The sequence below is a fragment of the Nerophis ophidion genome, linkage group LG26, assembly GCF_033978795.1.
Source record: "Nerophis ophidion isolate RoL-2023_Sa linkage group LG26, RoL_Noph_v1.0, whole genome shotgun sequence".
Taxonomy (NCBI): domain Eukaryota; kingdom Metazoa; phylum Chordata; class Actinopteri; order Syngnathiformes; family Syngnathidae; genus Nerophis; species Nerophis ophidion.
In genome coordinates this window covers 24599040-24614572 of record NC_084636.1, presented here as the reverse complement: position 1 = coordinate 24614572, position 15533 = coordinate 24599040, and positions in this window count along the sequence as shown.

Sequence of the window (15533 nt, the reverse complement as noted above, 5' to 3'; positions counted from 1 at the left end):
CTGTCAGCGCATTTCATTCATCTTACCTCACTGAATACCACTCATTTTTACCACCTTTTTTGTCATACGTGTAGCTATGATAAAGGACACATGTTTTGGCGTGTTCATAGTTTGCTTAACAGTAATATAATATTCTTATTTCCTATAAGTGACCAGACGTCCGAGATCAAAACTGGGAATAATAATCCCAGAGAAGGGGGAAAAAAACGGTCAGCTATTTTTAAGTTGACGAAACAATATGATTAGGTTATATATACATGTCTATATCCTACATAAACAATGTATGAGCTCATTAGATATTTATACATCTTATGGACCTATAGACTGCATCTCTGTTGCTGCAACAGCAGAGAGTTTATTCTGTCTTGACACTTTGTATGGATATTTTTTATTACATTCTTCCCTTAAATAATAATGTTTACAGCGATTGTTTTATATGTATTTTTTATGTATGTTGCTTTGGATGAAAGTGTCTGCCAAATACTTAAACATATACAGTATAAACACTTGAAAGTCTTTATATCAGCTAAAACCACCAATCTGTTTCACTGGATTCAGAATAAAACCAAAGTCTGTCTTACCCAACAATGTTAGTATTTGAATATTGTTACTTGAAGACTTATTCCTGGTTACAATTATACTGTTAAGAGAGTATTGTCTTATGTTTTGCCTAAAATGAGAATGCATCATTATCAGTGGTGGCTGGTGAATTTTGTTTTAGGTGGGGCTGAAAGTTTGTAAACCAAATACCTGTAGGGGCGTCATCCTCCCCCAGAATATTTCTTTGTAATTTTCACATACAAATATTGAAGATCTTTGCTCCTTCTCAACTCTGTGGTGATATTCTTTTCACAAAATACAACCAATAGTACGTTAATGTTAAATCTTACTTATGAAAAGTAATCCCCCGATTCCTATTTTGAACAGTCCGCTCATTTGAGCAGGAAAATGCTGAACACCAGCCTGACATCTTTGTTTTCTACCTGTCAGTTTAGGCTGCTCGCCGGCACCTCGTCACCTCTTCAAGATGGCGGCCAAATTGCTCGTGTAATAGCAGCCAATGCTGCGTCTACCTATAAGATGTCTATGGTTATAACGTCATTGCAAACACGACAATCTGTTGCGTCTACTGCAGTTCACTACTTTATTCATACTTTTTGTCAAGTGATTTTTTTTTTAAGCAGAGCTGCATGAGGTACCTACACATAACGTTACGTTGGTGAATGCATCACACACAGTAACGCAACGTTAGACGGCAGTCAGCCGCACCGCGTATTTTAGCCACCTACAAAAAGATAGACATAGTCAAATAAAGGTCAGTTAAAATGTGTACTGTATTAAGAATATGTGTACATATTCCATAGGGCCCTGACATCTAAAAAGTAAGACTCTGTTCATTGTTATGTTCATGTATTTGTAATGTTTTTCATGTGTACGCACACATAAACACACATACAGTATGTGATGAGATCAATGAGATAAAGTAAGAACAGGATAGAAACTGCTGTGGAACTAGTTACAATGCAAAATGCCATGGAAATACAATGAAATACAAATAAGTACAGTTGCACTTGTTTTTTTAAAATGTGTTTATTCTGTAAATGAACGAGTTAAATGTTTAAAATGACTGGTTAATAGTGCTATTATGAAGTGCAGTTTCAAATGCACTTGTTTTAATAAATGCATACAGCGTTTTAAAAGGATACACAATCTGTGTAAATATATTAGTCTGGGGTTAAAAGGACTAGAAATGACCCGAAACTCAAAATGCAGGACTTGGGACTTGACTTGAGACTTTCCAGTCTTGACTTTGGACTTGACTCGGAACTTGCCTGTCTTGACTCGAGACTTGACTCAAGACTTGAGGGCAAAGACTTGAGACTTACTTGTGACTTGCAAAACATTGACTTGATCCCACCTCTGCCGTTTACACTAAGGTAATCGCACCTAACTTTATCCGTATCCACACAACAATGCCACCGTTTAAGATCCCCGCCAGCCTCCGTCTGCCGGCGCAACACGACCTAGTACGCATGCGCGGAAAATGCACACGTCATAATCTCCAGTGTTGCTTTGGTGCAAGTTCTTAAATGTAACTTATCTGAACAATAGTTAGTGTTGCAGTATTTCAATTAACTGGAATCCAGTGTCATGATCCGTGGTCCGGATAATGTTTTTGTTATGTTCTGTTAGTTTGGGACTCTTTTAGTTCCTGTTTGACACCTGAGTTTGGTTTGGTTGCCACGGCTGTTTGTGATTTTGACCTGCCGCTGGTGTTCGGGACGCTCACCTGGCACTAATCAAGAGACATTATTTAAGCCTGTCTTTGCCATTCAGTTGTCCTGGCGCCATTGTTTGTTTTACGCAATGCCATAGTTTATGCTAAGTGTTTACCTCATGCCTTGCCAAGTAAGTTTTGTTTGTTCCATGCCATAGTTTATGCTAGTTGTTCGCTTCATGCCGTGTCCCTCCAAGTTTTGTTTGTTTCATGCCACAGTTACGTAAAGTTCCATGTTTTCTGCGCTATTAGCTTCAAGTTCTATCGTCACCTTGTTCCTTCGCCTTGTTTTCTGCTTTGTACCTCGCTGAGTGTAATTTACGATTAAATGTGCCTACCTGCAAGTCCTGTCCTTTCCGCATCCTGGGAGAACAAACCTCGCAGTAAGCTGGACTGTGGGGTCTATTGTAGTGAATCACACCCGAGTCATCATAAATTAATGAAATCTTTATTAGAGACGTAAACAATGTGATAAAGAACATTTTACATCCATCAAACTAGGAATCTCGATATCTGGTCAGGACATTCCTCACTCTTTTGCCTTCACCTTCATTGTCCATTCGTTTTTGGTGAATTTATATACTGTGGACATAAACGTTAAGTCCGCGACATACATAGCGGACAATAACTGATACAGTCTGCTTTGCCAGTCCAAATGCATTCGCCGTTTTCCTCGACGGCCAGGTAATACAAAGCACGTGCTACCTTTTTTTTTTATCACTTCCACGTGAGCACGCATTCTTGTTGTCTCTCCTTTTACAAATTGACAAAGTTTTTTGCTAAGTAGAAACACAGCTGACCCGGCCGGACATTGGAAAGTTCTCTTGCCGTCTGAGAAGTGTTGTATCCCAAATAGCTGCGATCGCTTACTCTTAAGGTATTCATGTGTGATTTCCACAATCGTCTGTACATGTAGTAGAAGGAGAAACACGGTATGTCTGGATGACTCGCCTCAATATTTCTAGTGTTTACCTCCGAGTTAGGCTAAATAATTATTTGTTTAAGGGGTTAAACAACTTAGTGTAGACATGGCCTCAGTCTTCTTGATTTGAGTGAGGCGTTTCGCCTGCAGTGGATGTACCCTTGGAGTGTTAAACATATCAGTTAAATGAGGGCAGGGAAAAGGTCATCTTGAGGTGTACATAAGGACTTGTCTATTAGCCACACTTTGGGCTACTAGATTGTACTTCTGTTATGCATTTTTCAGAAAATCTTTGAAGGTGCAAAAACGCAAAGCTGAATTAAAGTATTTATTTGAGTAAATACTTTATTTCATTAATAAATAATATAAAAAAATAATGTGCCTTAGCACCAATGGTTTTACATTTTAATGACAAAAAGTGCTAAAATTTAATTTTCAAGCATTTTTTCTATCGCTCATACACCATATTTCCAAAAGTATTTGGCCACACATCCAAATGATCAGAATCAGGTGACCTAATCACTCGGCTTTATTCTAAGAAAATTGAATAGTATGGAAACAACAGCGACTCAGCCACAAAGTGGTAGGCCACGTAAACTGACAGAGGGCTCAGCGGAGGAATTATGGCGTGGGGTTGTTTTTCAGGAGTTGGACTTGGCCCCTTAGTTCATGTGAAATGAACTTTGAAATGCTCCAGGATACCAAAACATTTTGGACAATTCCATGCTCCCAACCTTGTGAAAACATTTTGGAACGGGCTCCTTCCTCTTCCAACATGTTTGTGCAGCAGTGCCCAAAGCAATGTCCATAAAGACATGGATGACAGTCTGGTGTGGATGAACTTGACTGGCCTGCACAGAGTCCTGACCTGAACCCATTAGAACACCTTTGGGATGAATTTGAACGGAGACTGAGAGCCAAGCCTTCTCGACCAACATCAGTGTGTGACCTCACCAATGCGCTTTTGAAAGAATGATCGAAAATTCCTATAAACACATTCCGCAACCTTGTGGACAGCCTTCCCAGATGTGTTGAAGCTGTAATATCTGCATAAGGTGGACCCACAACATTTTGAACCCTATGGGTTAGGAATGGGATGGCACTTCAAGTTCATATATGAGTCAAGGCAGGTGGCCAAATACCTTTTGCAATATAGTGTAGGATGCTTTCACCGTTTTTAATCCGTTTTTTTAGAGCACTTTGTGTGGTTGGTGAAAGCGGTCTGCCTAAGTTAAAGTGACTGTTTATAACTTGCTCAGTTATATTTTTAAACCACAAATATATGAAATTAGCTTATATTACCCTAAGTTGTTTAAAACAACACAATTTAAAAATATATTTTTTATTAACACTTGCTTTTTATTTTGAATAAAATAGGCCTGTAGTGGTAGTAGTAGGAGTTGTAATAGTAGTACTCCCCGAGAAGCAACTAACAATTTGCAGTCCATGCTGTTATGATAGTCTACCATTTAATGATAGCTAACGTTAGAAGGTACATTTTGCCAAATTGCTATCATTAGCTGGAAACAAAACATAGCTATAATGTGGTGTCTGGGGCTCACACAGGAACATATAGGCTTACACCACTTCGAAACGTTAGCACCTTCCAGGCAACCGCAAATAGATGTAGAAATGTAAAAAATTCATACAATAATTATTGTGACCAAAATTGAAGTATCTTGTTTATTAATAGAGAAATATGTTGTCTCTTGCATTTGTTTGCATTTAAGATGGCTAGCAAGTCAGCGCTAGCTTGCCTCTCAATGAAATGAGCAGTGTCACCAGTCAGTGAGTTAATCAATCTCATTTTTATTAAGATACATGTAATTTAAAACAGTAACACTGTAGCGTGTTTTAAATAGGTTTATCATTAATCCCGTTTATCTTCACATTCCTACAGCCTCGTAAATGTTTACTTTAAATCCAACTGGTAAACAAATGAATCAGGTCGTGTTTAAACTGATATGACTTATTCCAGTTATCATGTCTTCGTTATTAGCATGTTATTACATTATGCCTTTGTGCTCTTTTTTTTCCAATTGTTGCTCTTTTTTGTTTTGGTTGTATTTCTACCATGTGCCACAGCCAATGAAAAACCAGCTGATGGCCGATTCAGACGACATAGGCCAGTATTGGTCCGTGTTGTGTTCGGACACCAAACATTCTTGACACCAGTTAAATATTAAAAAATATTGCTAAAATGTGTTCCTTTTTGTCCACTAGCGACGCTGAAATCATTATTCATGCGTTTGTTACATCTCGTCTCGATTACTGTAACGTATTTATAAAAATGTCTATGTCTAGCATTAAAAGATTAAAGTTGGTACAAAATGTGGCTGCTAGAGTTTTGACAAAAACAAGAAAGTTTGATCATATTACGCCTATACTGACTCACCTGCACTGGCTTCCTGTGCACTTAAGATGCGACTTTAAGGTTTTACTACTTACGTACATGTATAAAATACTTAACGGTCTTGCTCCATCCTATCGTGCTGATTGTATTGTACCATATGTCCTGGGAAGAAATTCAAAGAACACCGGCTTATTAGTGATTCCCAGAGCCCCAAAAAAGTCTGCGGGCTATAGAGCGTTTTCCAGTACTCTGGAATGCCCTCCTGATAAAGGTTAGAGATGCTCCCTAAGTAAAAGCATTGAAGTCCCATCTTAAAGCTCATTTGTATACGCTAGCCTTTAAATAGACCCCCCCCCCCCCCCCTTTTAGACCAGTTGATCTGCCGTCTCTTTTCTGCTCTGGGGGCACATATTAGGTGATCATAGATGATGCGCGAGCTGTTCAAAGTGGGGACCACTCATCTGTGCATCAGTTCGGGACGTCTCTGCACTGCTGACTTGTTTCCACTCAAGATGATCTCCTGCTGGCCCCAATATGGACTCGACTCTTACACTATTAACTAGATTCATTCGACGTCCATTGCACCGGTCGCCCGGGGGGACTGGGTGGTTCCTCACATCTGCGGTCCCCTCCAAAGTTTCTCATTGTATCCCATTGGGTTGAGTTTTTCCTTGCCCTGATGTGGGATCTGAGCCGAGGATGTCGTTGTGGCTTGTGCAGCCCCTAAGAAACTCGTGAGATAGGGCTATATAAATAAACTTTGATTGATTGATGATGGAAAAATAAGAGACTTGGATTAACCATTCATTTATTTTTAACACCATTTTTTCTGTTGATCTCAGGTGCACTTGAACCTTTACAAGCTTTACACGCTGCTTCTTTGTTTTGTCGGAATGAATGTGGGTTCCGTCAGCCCTGATGTTTGCTAATAAGGGCATCAACGTGCATGTGCTGACTGAAAAGGCAGTGAGAAATGTGACAGATGCTCAAATTGGGTGTGGATACTGAACACACAGGTAACTGCCACTAATGACACTGTTTGCAGTTTCTTGCCTAACGTGTACAGTATCTCGGTATTGTAGCTGTGTGCAAAGAGAGGTTAAGTGACATGGTAGCGATAGGGATGGGGTTGGCTTGTGTTTTTAAGCGGTTGTTTGACTTGCAAAGCAGGCAAAGGTTTGATGAGAGGCCCCTTCCCTAGAAATAGAACGCTAGGGATATGGACAGCCTCGCGTTGTGCCGGGCTTTGAGCTTCCTCACCCGCAAGCATGAATTAGTGATAAGCTATGTTTCAAGCCACAAGGAGGTGCCGGGATCAGGTTGGTTGCTGTGTTTTTCTCAGTATGCGTTAGGTCATCTGGGGACAGTTGCATGTAGAAGAATCCCTCTCTGCCTCTTTGGCTTTCAGTTCAATTGTGTGTGTGTGTGTGTTTGTGTGTGTGCGTGTTTGTGTGTGTGTGTTTATCTCAGCTCAGCGTCTTTACCCCCTTAAAGCCGCGACCCGGGGTCAGCTCCTGTATGTGGGAGGGGATAACAGGTACACAAGCTTGCTAGCCAAAGCTCGGTCCCTCGCGCAGGTGTTTGTATGGCTCCTAATAAAGAAGAGCGGGTTGAGCCGGGTCTGGATGGGCTCAGCGAGATCAATTTCCACCTTCAGAGGACGTGAACCAGAGGCCATGAGGTTGCCCTCTCCCTTTCTATTTCTCTCGCTCTCTGTTCCTTTCATCTCTTTCTCTCTGTCACTTCTAAGCCAGCAACTCTCTTTTTTTGTCTTTGTCCTCTGCTTCCACCCTGTTGTCCTCTGCATATTCAGATGAGGCTTTCGCTAATACAATTTGCTCATGTCATGTCAGACAGCCTGTTTTTTCATCAGTGTGGTCAGATAGAGGGGGGGTATTCAAACTGGGATGCAGTACAGTATAACCTCTACAGTTAAATGTCTGTGGAGTTATACAATCCAAATGTTTCCCAACAACTATTAGGAGAACATGACCGGAGAAAAGCATCTAAGAGTGTTGGGGGGCTTTTGTCTTAGCTTGTTATAATAGTTAAAGATGAACTGTTTTATTGTTTTTACGTTGCACAGTGCTTAATTTATTTTTACACCTACATGACAATTAGGCTAAGATAGACTTGATTCAATCCACAATGAGAAAATTATGTTGTTGCATTGCAGATACAAAAAGTCCACAAAAAATGAGGTAAAAAATGAGGGAAACATCAAAGAACATGAAAGACATTAAAAACTGTCATGAGGCGGGTGTTTACGCAGCTTGCTGCGAAGTTCGTTCTACCGGGATGGAAACAGACTACTCTGGACAAGGCATGCAGGTAAAAAACATGATTTAATCTTGACTCAAAAAGGTGAAAACAAAAAGGCGCACAAGGCGAAGGCCAAACTTAGCGCAGGAAACAAAACTAGCACTTAGCCTGAATTATGGACATCAAACAAAAACTCGCTAACTGTGGCATGACTAATAAAAACTTACTTGGCATGGCATGAAGCAAACAATCGCATGACACGAGCAGCGTGAACTAAGCATGAAAACTGTGGCATGAAAGGAGCAATATCGCCAGACCGACTGACTGGCAAAGATGGTTTAAATATTTTCTTGATTAGAGCCAGGTGAGCGTCCGAACACCAGCGGCATGTGAAAATCATATGCGACCATGGCAACCAAATCAGACAAGAGTCCATCAAAAAAAGGAACTAATGGAGTTCAAAACAACAGAAAATAACAAAAACATAATCCAGACCACTGAACATGACAAAAACAGCAACAAGCTGCCATTTCAGTGGAGACATTTTTACATACAACTACAAAGTAAAACACAACTAAAAATATATACAGTATATGCAATACATGCTACGCAAATACGATTACACCATGCATAGACAAACAACAAAACACAATTTAGCACACACATACAACGCAGTGGCCTCTGCAGTGCTCTGCGCCATCGTCCACTAGGGGTCAGGGGCAGACCCAACAAAGCAAGAGAGCCAACTCTGTCTTAGATTGCCCACTAGCCTGTGGCCAATGTCCGATTCGTGCGGAAGAACGAGAATCCATCTAGGGCAGGGGTGTCCAAAGTGCGGCTCGGGTGCCATTTGCGGCCCGCAGCGTGATTTTTATTGGCCCGCGACACATTCTGTAGACTAACTAAACAGGTCCCAAATTAGAACAAAAACTATGAAAAATTCAACGGGACCAAATCCCCCAAAAATGGGACCTGAAAACCAAAACGTCCGACAACCTTACTGAATAAGGTCTTTGATGACTTCCTTGTGCCCTGTCATGAAAAAGTGTACACATTTCCTTGTTTTTGAGTGTACTAAAGCCCTCAAAAGCACTTCAGTTGACAGTATAATAGCAATATTAGTAAATACAAGCTTACTTTAGAGCACAGTTAACATAAACACAAATAAAATCCTTATTAAAATAATCATGAATGATTTTATTGCTTTGTTATTTATAACACACATCTAAGATGTAGAAGTGTTTTTCAAATGTTAGCATATGTTCACCTACCATATTTTTTGGAGTATAAGTCGCTCCGGAGTATAAGTCGCGCCTGCCGAAAATGCATAATAAAGAAGGAAAAAAAAACATATATAAGTCGCACTGGAGTATAAGGCACATTTTTGGGGGAAATTTATTTGATAAAACCCAACACCAAGAATAGACATTTGAAAGGCAATTTAAAATAAATAAAGAATAGTGAACAACAGGCTGAATAAGTGTACGTTATATGACGCATAAATAACCAACTGAGAAGGTGCCTGGCATGTTAATGGGTTGTACTTGTATAGCGCTTTTCTACCTTCAAAGTACTCAAAGCGCTTTGACACTACTTCCACATTTACCCATTCACACACTGATGGAGGGAGCTGCCATGCAAGGCGTTAACCAACACCCATCAGGAGCAAGGGTGAAATGTCTTGCTCAGGACACAACGGACGCGACGAGGTTGGTACTAGGTGGGGATTGAACCAGGGACTCTCGGGTTGCGCACGGCCACTCTCCCACTTGAATGACTCTTACTCTTATGGTAAGAGTCATTCAAATAACTATAACATATAGAACATGCTATACGTTTGACAAACAATCTGTCACTCCTAATTGCAAAATCCGATGAAATTTTATACGTCTAGTCTCTTACGTGAATGAGCTAAATAATATTATTTGATATTTTACGGTAACGTGTTAATAATTTCACACATAAGTCGCTCCGGAGAATAAGTCGCACCCCCGGCCAAACTATGAAAAAAACTGTGATTTGTCGTCCCAAAAATACGGTACATTGTTTTGGTTTGAGTATTTTTTCATATACAAAATGTATGAAAGTGGCCATTGCATCCTTCAATTTTTCTCTATGTGGCCCTCGCTGGAAAATGTTTGGACACCTCTGATCTAGGGAGACCGAAGTGTCAAAGAAATGCTCATTTAGCTTCGTGAAGGTCGTCCAACCCAACGCTCAATGCTAGCTCCGCAGCTCCGTCTCTTTCTCCGCATCTCCCCCCTAGTCTCTCCAAACGGACTCTGGTGTGGCAGAGAGCATGCAGCCGGTCTCAGGGGCTAAAATGGCCATAGTCAACAGGCTCCCCTGATGCAGATCCAAAAGTTAATTCACATGAAAACAAGAGGGAAACATCTAGAACACTTGGCTTGGCGCAGTGGCAGAGTGGCCGTGCGCAACCCGAGGGTCCCTGGTTAAATCCCCACCTAGTACCAACCTCGTCACGTCCGTTGTGTCTTGAGCAAGACACTTCACCCTTGCTCCTGATGGGTGCTGGTTAGCGCCTTGCATGGCAGCTCCCTCCATCAGTGTGTGAATGTGTGTGTGAATGGGTAAATGTGGAAGTAGTGTCAAAGCGCTTTGAGTACCTTGAAGGTAGAAAAAGCACTATGCAAGTTCAACCCATTTATCATTATAACCCATGGCTACTGTACACAAGAGCACAGAGCTCCTGCAACCAGCAGCCACTACAGAACCGCCATCTTTGAAATTAAGAATCTTTCAAACATCTAATAGGGGCGGTATGGCGTAGTGGGTAGAGCGGCCGTGCCAGAAACCTGAGGGTAGCAGGTTTGCTTCCCACCTATGGACATCAAAGTCGCTGCCGTTGTGTCCTTGGGCAGGACGCTTCACCCTTTGCCCCCGGTGGCTCTCACACCGGTGAATGAATGATGAATGAATGATTGGTGGTGGTCAGTCTACCCCAGGGCAGCTGTGGCTACTGATGTAGCTTACCACCACCAGGTGTGAATGAATGATGGGTTCCCACTTCTCTGTGAGCGCTTTGAGTATATAACAATAGAAAAGCGCGATATAAATCTAATCCATTATTATTATTATTATTATTAATGCGCAAATCACCTTTAACACTTTGTCGTTTTCGTGTTTTGTTGTTTTTAAGTTCAACAAACTATGAATTTGGTCAACCTTTTTGGCCTGCAATCAAATCCCATTTTGAGTCCCAGTCCAATACGTCGAAAAAAGATTAGAGATCTGAAAATGTTTATTTATAGCCAATAAATAACTCAAGTTAGCACCGTTACACATTTTTATAAAACCAATCTAATTAAATGTAGAATTTGCTATCCATCCATCCATTTTCTACCGCTTATTCCCTTTTGGGTTTGCGGGGGGCGCTGGCGCCTATCTCAGCTACTATCGGGCGGAAGGCGGGGTCTACCCTGGACAAGTCGCTAGTATTGTTGTAAATCATATTACATAATAAAGTGCAGAGTAACTAACCGAAAGCTAGAACTTCTGTTGGTTTCATTTGGATTTAGCTTTCAAAGCCTTCCTGCAGTCCAGAGACTTACTCCCAGATAAAAAAAAAAGGACCCTCTCAATTATCCATCCATCCATTTTCTACCGCTTATTCCCTTTGGGGTCACGGGGGGCGCTGGTGCCTATCTCAGCTACAATTGGGCGGAAGGCGGGGTGCACCCTGGACAAGTCGCCACCTCACCACAGGGCCCCCTCTCAATTAAAAAAATACAATAATAACAGTAAAAAGAAAAAACTATCCATTCATCCATCCATTTTGTACCGCTTGTCCTTTTTTGGGATCGCGGGGGAATCGGAATCTTAGAAAGTAGAAAGATTACAGTATCATTGGCAGTGTGGATAAATGATGGGTTTGAGACAGTGTTTTAGCAGACACACGCAATCCTGGAATTCAAACACGCACATGTGCATAACAGGGAATATGGAAATGTGATTGTGTCTCCTTGAGCATGAATCATTTTTGAGGGAATCTTTTACCTGAGTACAATTTTTAGCCATGTAAACACTTAGACACAGCTACGGTAAAGATCGACTGTGCTCAGCAGCTAATCAGCCAACAGTTTTCTTTACAGAGTGGCCCAGGGCCAATTTAGATTTTAATCTTAATCTTGATTTTAATCGTGTTCAATAATTATATCTAACCTATTTTACAGTTTACCTCCTTGTCAAATTGGTTAAATCATGTGTTAATCACAAAGGTTATAATGTATTTAACACATAAACCTAAGGTTTATGAGTTAAATAGATAATAATCAACATTTTTGGCCTCCGATCCTGATCTAATATTTATTTAACACATAAATCTGATTGAAAAAAAAAAAGTACTATTTAAGTATGCGGCATAAATAACTAACAAAAAATAAATGTGCACACAATTATGTTGTTGTAAAATAAGTTAAAAATTAATATAATTCTTAAGAGAGTTGTCAATAAAATTAAGTGCAAATAAAATAATGCTTCACTACTTTATTCATATTTTTTGCACTTAAGAAAATGTTCTATTACTTTAGCTCCAGACTTCTTCTGTTTGTTTGATATTGTCATTACTGCTTCAAGTATTGGAAACCTGATTACAACTGAGCACTGCTGTGGCCCATACAGACCACAGCTGAGAAACTGTTATATTTTGGTGGTCCTTTAGGGAGTGCTCTCGGCCCAACTTGAATTTTAAGAAAACGGATCTATATCACAAGGACATTTTTAAAATTTAGATTAAAGTCATTATGAGTCCACTTTAAATTTGGGGTTTCTTTTTTTTTTTTTTTTTTTCATTTTGAGTCAGTGACATACAGCAGTTTCAAGAATGATCAAATATTACTTCTATTTCCTCTGACAAAAAATAGTTTGGAAACTGTACAAATTGTCATCCCGGGAATGTTTTAACTTCCTTTTGTTATATTTTCATCTCGATACTTTTAATAACTGCACAGTGACCTTCTATTATATGACTTTCTTCATATTGACGAGTGTAGCATTGGAATGTTCTTCGCTCCTGCTTCCGAGTGGTATACATTCAGACACCAAATGAACATTTCAGCCAGATTTCAAGGTGTGGAGACACTGTTAGGCGTAGTTGTTTTTTTACAGAGCGAAGGCAGGTGGGGAACGTGAGAGGTGAATGCAGGTGAACAGGTGTGGGGAAGGACAAGGCGGCCAGGTTCGGCAGGTTTGGTGGGGGTGGGGGGCTGCAGCGAGCGTGCAAACATACCTCCAGCTAATCTGCACCGCTCTAATTTGAATGCTTGCTCATATGGAGCACAGCGCATCCGACAACCAACCCCCCTGGTCTTACCCCCTGCTGGGTCTCCCTGGCTGATGGAGCGGGTGGTAGCGGTGATGATTGTGGATGTACGATACATGGCGTGTGTGTGTGTATGTTTTGTACATTATTGATGTCCTTGTGATGCTACCGGTGTGTGTGTGTGTGTGTGTGTGCTCGAATGTGAGCGTGTTAATACAGGAATCGAGGATGGCTTGTTCTCCTGAAACCCCCCTCCCACGCCGCAGGCTTCAGTCGATCATTTTAATCTCCCCCCACACGTGAGCAAGGGGACAGCCTTTCCTGAAACTTGGCACACAGTGGAGGGTGGGGTAACCAGCTCAGACCGGATTGACAACCTCTCTTCTAATACTGTTCCCTCGCAGCTTGTTGCGTGTCCTCTTCCTCGTGGTTTTTTTTTCCACAGGGTCCACTGTGGCCGACCCTCTCTTGCTACAATCTCTCCACAATTTTTTCCTTTCCCTTCTCCCTTCCCTGGTTCAAAGCTGACACATAGTGCAACTCCCAGCATGCATTTTGATCCCTGCTGCCCTCTGCCTACCTCTCCTCCATGACCTCCTGCACAATTGCATGCACACAAACACACACACACACACCTGCGGTTGTAGGTGTTTACAAGGAGACACTTACTCAGCCATCTGCACACATGCAGGAAATAGAATATGTAGTCAGCATCACAAGGTACCATTCCGTACGTATGCAAATCTGTGTTAAAGTATGCATATGAACAGTATTTCTGAATATTTTGTATTGTATGAGTAAGACAATAGACAACATGTTATTATTGTGCATCACACAGTTTTGCCGGTATTTTGCTGGCTTTTTGGTTATTCATTGTGGCCTAAAATGCGTGAATTTGCGGCAGCTTTTTTAGAAAGTCGCATAGAAAGTTGCATAAAAAGTTGCGATCTTTTGAGACTTTTTTTCCAAAACATTGAAATAATTTGTGCTTTTATGAGTTTGCCAATGTTTTAGGTGTTCCCTGTAACCTTAACCTCAAAGTACAGGATTTAAACAACAAATGGAAAACAAATATACTGTATTGATGTTTTACTCGTTTTATATCACATACATTTCAAAGATCGACACTAGATGGCAGTCAAACCACATACATGGAGGTCATTGTCAAATCACTGTATTGTTTTAGTTCATTATAAGTAATGAAAGTAACTAGAAATTGTGTCTAAATTCTGAAAATCCGAATGAACTGAAATGCTAACAGTTATCACACTAGCCAGATAGCGTCAAGTAACAAAATATGACTCTTAAAAAAAGCTGGCATGCTAACGTCATGTATCAAAATTTTACCAACATTTGATAAAGAACATTCATCAAATGTTTTCCATTTGATAAATGGAAAACAAATACACTGTTTTGATATTTTACTCGTTTCATATCACATACACTTCAAAGGTCGACACTAGATGGCTGTCAAACCACATACTTGGAGCTCCGTGTCAAATCGCAGTATTGTCTTAGTTCATTGTAAGTTATGAGAGTAACTAGAAATTGGGTCTAAATTCTGAAAATCCAAACAAACTGAAATGTTAACAGTTATCAGGCTAGCCAGATAGCGTCAAGTAACAAAATATGACTCTTAAAAAAAGCTGGCATGCTAACGTCATGTATCAAAATTTTACCAAAATTTGATAGAGCCAGCATTTCTGTTTTGTTAAAGGGTGAGGAATTATCATCACACTTCAACATCTCTGTCATGTAATTGCTGCCAAAAAAGAATATGTTCTTAATTGAATTATATTGGATGAATGAATATTTAAATACATGTAAATTAGGAAGTAAATGTTTGTACACACCATTACCCACAAGCCTTAGCGCCATAGACGGGAACCAGAAGTAGGTTTGAGCTACACAGGAGGACAACAATTGTGCCGTTTTGTCAATATACGGTTGCTGTTTGAATTTGACTGCTGTTCCAAGACAATTTTGATGGGCGAAAATGATGCTGATTGGCTAAAATGTGTGGCCATTGGACAAATTTGGAAGGCCTCCCATAATTCGCAGGGGTTGGTTAAGTTTGCTTGAATTTGCGCGTTTGCGAGAAGTCACAAATTCCATGCTGTGCTAAAAATTCTATATCTCTCTCTTTTACTTTTTACTTTTTAAATTGATCTCAACTCTGTACACTACTGCTGGAATTCAAATTTTCCTGAAGGAATCAATAAAGTACTATCTATCTATCTATCTATCTATCTATCTATCTATCTATCTATCTATCTATCCTTCTATCTATCTATCTATCTATGGCATCTATCTATCTATGGCATCTATCCATCTATCCATCTATCTATCTATCTATCTATCTATCTATCTATCTATCTATATATCTATCTATCTATCTATCTATCTATCTATCTATCTATCTATCTATCTATCTATC